Below are 6,000 nucleotides of genomic sequence, written 5' to 3' on the forward strand. Positions count from 1 at the left end.
GGAGATCCAGGCCACTGGGTACCTCCCATTCCGACCTCAACCAAGGGAGTCCAAACTACAATGACCGACTATCACAAAAGGGAAGATTCCTTCGACAAAGAGGACTTCAATCACATGAAACAGATGATGGGTAGCTTCAAGGACCTGGTCATTGAAACTAGAGAAGCGCTGACTGAGCAGCATCAAAAACTAATAGAATGGAATTCAAACCATCTTGTACAACAGCCGCCTTGTCAACAACCCTGCACTGATAAACCTTCTAGAAAGGAAACGAACAAGGACGACTTCAAGGCGGATCCGAACGTACGTCGCAAGAAGACCACGGAATCAGACCTCGCACTAGATATAGAGGCTTCAACCAGCCAAACAGTGAAAAAAACTCCAAGGGCCCGGCCTGATGCCCTCATCATCAGTACAAGTGAAAGCAGGTCATACAGAGACATACTGAAGTCACTACGACACAGCAAAAAGTCCACTGAATTGGGCGAGAATATAAAAACCATCAAAAAGTCAAGAACCGGAGATGTGGTGATGACAGTCACCCGCAAGGCGGGCCAATGTACGGACACTCTTATCAAAGAAATAGGCGAGGTGCTTGGAGACAATTCAAGTGTGAGACAGCTCGGGAACAATAAGCTCGTCCAGATAAACAACCTCGACGGGGTCACAAGCAAGGAAGAGGTAGCAGAAGCCATCCAGAACGCACTCGGAACAGACGCAAAATTAGACAGACTAATAGTTCGGAACCTGCACACGTGGTCGAACGGGACACAGACTGCACACGTGCTCATCCCCGAGCCAGAAGCACTAAGACTCCTCAAAAAAGGAAAAATAAAAGTCGGATGGTTATTCTGCCCTGTAAGGATTAAAGAAAAGCCGGTAAGATGCTACCGATGCCACGGTTTTGATCACCGCAAAGCTAACTGCCCTGGTCAAGACAACTCCAAGTGTTGCTGGAGATGTGGCTCGGACACACATCAGTTAAAAGAGTGCAACAACATAGACGTTCCAAAGTGTTTCCACTGCATCAGGCTGGACGACAAGGGAGACACATCCCACTTTTCAGGAAGTAAGACGTGCAGAGCGCTGCGAGGTACGGACAGCTACAAAAAGTTAGATGCGAAAGAGCAACCACTAAATGGGGAAGCTCTTTAATTGCGATGCCTGGTACCACAGGAGAAGAAGGCTCGAAGTCGACCTAGGGGAAGTAGTCCAACCAGACTCCATAGTCGAAGCGATGTTGAAGAGCGATGGAAACTGGACGGCCGTAAGGGAATTTGTCAAATTCATAATATCGAAAAAAGAGGATGAAGAACGAAGAAGGCAAAATATAAATACAGTTTAGTTAAATTTAGTAATAAAGTTAAGTTCCAGGGTGGTTAGAGGCCCCCACATTAATGTTAAATATTATGCGTTTATTATAATGTATGTTGTATATAAATTTTTGTTAATTACAATAAACGATGAGGACTAGGGGTGAAATGATCTCGGTCGGTACCACCCTAGCCTTCGATACCACATGTAAAAAAAAAAAAAAAAAAGGTTAGGTTGCAGAAGGGATCGGAGAGGGGAAGCTCTACTGGACACGGCGGAGTCTCTAAATCTCGTTATTCTAAACGACGGCAGGTCACCGACTTTCCCACGCGGGAACTCATTCCTAGACCTAACTTTTGCGACACCGGGCATCATCAGAAAACTTGGAACATGGGAGGTGCTAGAGGAAGAGTCAATGAGCGACCACCAGTATGTGTTCTACAGCTTGAAAAAGACGGAGAAGACTACTCAACCCGGAAGGAGCGGGTGGTCATGGAGGAAATTGGACACTGATAAATTGGATTCGTTCGTTTCGGAGACAAGGGTACCATAGACGATATGTGCAGTAACCAGCTCTTTGGAATTATCTGGAATGTTGATAGATGCGTGCAACAGCTGTATGCCGAAAGCGTCTTACAAATGGGGGAAAAACCCGTGCTATTGGTGGACACAGACTATCGCCGAACTCAGAAAGGAGTGCATGCGTCTAAGGAGGAAGCTGCGGAGGTCTAGGGCACGGCACGAGGATTGCGCCACAAGTGTCGAAGAGTATAGGCTTCTGAAGAGGAACCTCAAGACGGAAATCAAGAAGAGCAAAGACAACAGCTGGCGCGAACTATGCAACCAGGTAGAGACCGACCCCTGGGGTACTCCCTACAAGCTGGTCACAAAGAAGCTTGTAGGACGGAGACCCATTACAGGGATAACAATACCTGGACGACTAGAAAGCATAGTTGATACTCTGTTCCCGATGCATCAGCCCCCTATCTGGCCTGTCTCGCGACCGACAGGGGAAGTCCCGTTGATAACTTTCGCGGAACTAGTGTCGATTGGTGCAAGACTTCCTACGAATAAGGCCCCGGGGCCGGATGGAGTCCCGGATATCATCTTAAAGAGGATAATAACGAAAAAACCAGAGCTAATATTGGACACGCTCAACAGGTGTCTGTCACAGGGCCACTTCCCGAAACCATGGAAGGAAGCCACGCTGGTGCTATTACCAAAGGGTAAGAAACCATTGGAATTGCCGTCGTCGTACCGGCCGATTTGCTTGATCAACACCATCGGCAAACTCCTCGAAAGAGTAATTAAAAAGAGACTGGAGGCGCACTTAGAAGAGACTAGCGGGTTAAGCGACCGCCAATTCAGCTTCGTGAAAGGGCGCTCCACGGTAGACGCGATAGAAAAGGCAATGGAAGTGGTGAATAAAGCAGGAACAGGTCCGCTGTACAAGAGGGAGTTGTGTGCCATGGTATGCCTTGACGTGGCGAACGCGTTTAATTCGGCCCCATGGGCAAATATCGAAGATGCCTTGTTAAAAAAGGAAGTGCCTGAATACCTGGTGTGCATCTTGAGAAGCTACCTGAGCGAGAGGGCAATATTATACGGAGACACGACACGGCGTGCAGTAACCAGCGGGGCTCCCCAGGGATCGGTGCTCGGACCAATCTTATGGATCGTGATGTACGATGATTTGCTGCGCATCGCGATGTCAGGTAACATCCGTGGAATGTCGAGTTCTAGCCTCATAGCGTTTGCTGACGATGTCGCAGTGGTGGCGACAGGGCATACAACAGCTCTCCTGGAAGAATCCATGAACCCATCTCTGGACGCGTTGTCAAGATGGATGTCGAAGACAGGTCTTACGTTGTCGGTGAGCAAGACCGAAGCGATAATGCTGACTACCAAACGCGGGTACACGCAGCCTAGATTCTACCTGGAAGGTGAAATGCTGCAACTGAAAGAGCACGTGCGCTACCTAGGAGTGGAGATGTGTAGAAAACTGGGCTTCAGAAAGCACTTGGAGTGCGCGGCGGCCAAGGCAACAACAACAATTGCCTCGCTGTCAAGAATAATGCCGAACATCGGCGGTCCAAGGCAAAAGAAACGACAACTACTAATGTTAGTCGCGCAGAGCCAGATGCTATACGCAGCACCCATATGGGCGTCTGCACTAGTTTTTGAAGTCAACAAAAAGGAGATGTTGAAACCGCAGCGGCTGATGGCCAAAAGAGTGGCGTGCGCGTACAAGACGGTATCAACGAACGCCATCTTGGTGGTGGCAGGTATGCTACCTCTGCACATCATGGTATCGGAGAGAAATGCCGTCCACGTGGCGAAGAAGGCGGGTTCAACTCTACCGACCAAGCGAGAGCTGAGAAAGGACTCTATGAACAAGTGGCAAAGTGAATGGGTGCAAAACACCGGTACTGGAGGATGGACACGGCGGCTAATTCCTGATGTGAGACCATGGGTGTCGAGGTCGTTTGGTATAATAAACTACCACATCACCCAGTTTCTGACTGGACACGGGTGTTTCGGCGAATATTTGTGGAGGTTCAAGAAGCGCGACGTCTCTGAATGCCACGATTGTCTGAATGTGATCGGTGGTGGAGACTACGCAGAGAACTTGAAGTGAAAACAGGCAAAGAATTTACTCCGGAAACAGCGGTGAAGACGATGCTCGAAAGCCGGGAAAAATGGGATGCAGTGTGCTGCTACGTGGTCAACGTCCTAAAAATAAGAGAGGAAGAAGAACGTCAACGTCAGCGGGTTCCAGCAAATAATTAGTAGTTAAGTAGTTTTGTTGTGGCCCGAAGGGCAATTTGAGGGGACAGAGCCCCTTTACTGTGTAAATTAATATTGTGCCAAAAAAAAAAAAAAAAAGGTTAGGTTAGGTTAGGTTAGGTTCACCTATCCGTGGGGTCCACCTTGCCGTGGTGGGGGGGCTCACGGGCTCTTCATTGAGTCTGTGCTAACGGATCCTGGACAGAACGGCTAGCCTTAATTGGCCGGTAGGTACGTGGTCCACCTTTGGACAAAATAAAGGACCACACAGAAGGAAAACTGTAAACCATGTGTTTAAAGTAATGACAATGAAATCCAATAACATGAGCAAGGTTACTGCTACAGGGATGTCGGATATTCCAGAGCCGGCGGCTGGGGGCCAGTGCCCGCCCCAGGTGTCGTTATCGCGCGTAGGTACTACAAAGGCAGGAAGTTCACGAGCTCCTGCCGCCAGCAATGGTGCTGGTAGCGCAACCGTTGATGAGAGTGCGAAACAGGCTCTCATCGGTGGCGAAAAGGCCACTGACATTACTGTAAGGTCACGTCGGAATATGGTAGCTAGTGAATTAACTGGAGGAGAATCCAGTAAAGACTCTGGAGGTTCAAATCCCTCGAAGCCCACGGGAATATTTGCACCCTTTATCGGGAGTGGGGGCAAGTATGGGGATTTTAATACGGACGCCCATAGGAACCAGGTGAGGAAAGCGGAGTCGCAGGAGGGCGGATTTCTGTCCGTTGGCGAGCGGCTTCTCTCAGAGGACCTGACTGATCTCCATGGGTTAATCTGCACCGTTTTGGCGAACCGGTCTGAGGTTGACCGGATCAGAAGGGCGGCCAGAGTAGCTGAAATGGAGGCAGTAGCTAGGTGCACAGTCATGAGAGAGAGAGCAGATGTGGCTGCGCAGGCGAACTCAGTTCGAGATCGCGACGGCGGCGAAGATTCTATGATCCAGGTAATGGAGAGGATAGGCGCAGCTGTTGTTGAGCGCGTCAGTGAATTGTCCTTGGAGTTCGGGACCATCAAGGAGATGGTTAAGCTGAAGCAGCCAGCGGAGCAGCCTCAACAGCCGCTTGAACCCCAGAACGGGGATAAAGCGACCTGGACGCAGATCGCCGGCGGAAAGGGCAACAGGAGAAAGAAGAAAGAGGAGAGGGATCAGCAGGTGAAATCGATTTCACCGGCGATCATGGTGAGGATCGGCGAGGGGGGGTCCTACCTGGACACCCTGAGGAAGGTAAGGACGGGTGTCGCTCTGGCTCCAGTCGCGGGAGACATCACGTCCATGCGTAGGACGAGGCAGGGAGAGCTGCTTGTGAAGCTCAGGAAAGGAGCGGAGAATGTGGGGGCGGTCACTGAGGCTCTCAAGACCACCCTGGGTAGTGATGGGACGGTGCGGGAACTCCGCAATACCGAGCGAGTGGTGGTGATGGGTTTAGACGAGCTGGCCAGTGACTTGGAAGTCACGGCGGCAATTTCCGTTGCTGCTCCGAATCCGGGTGATGTTAAAGTCACCCTGATAAAGCAGCAGCGCGGTCAGCAGCTCGCAATCGTTACTGCCAGGCGTGAGGTAGTTCGGACTATCCTCGCAGCGGGGCGCTTGAGAGTCGCGTATGTGTCGTGTCGCGTGCGTGAGTGGAGGGAAGAGAAGAGGTGCTTCAAGTGCCTGGGTAGTGGTCACACCACGCGTGACTGCAAGGGGCCGGACCGTGCGAAAGCCTGTCGTGCGTGTGGGACAGAGGGGCACCTTGCCCGGACGTGCCAGGCGTCGGCTGACGATCGGGCGGCATTCAGGGAGCTACTGCGTCAGGAGGGGGTGAGACTGGACGCTGTCCGATGATCCGCTTTTTGCAGATCAATCTGGACACGGTCCGTCTCGCGCTGGACCTGGTGCAGCAGTC

The sequence above is a fragment of the Adelges cooleyi genome, unplaced genomic scaffold (assembly GCF_023614345.1).
Source record: "Adelges cooleyi isolate 19-005CV unplaced genomic scaffold, UGA_ACOO_1.1 ACOO_flye_CR_arks_rails_tigmint_CR_PRNA_793, whole genome shotgun sequence".
Lineage (NCBI taxonomy): Eukaryota > Metazoa > Arthropoda > Insecta > Hemiptera > Adelgidae > Adelges > Adelges cooleyi.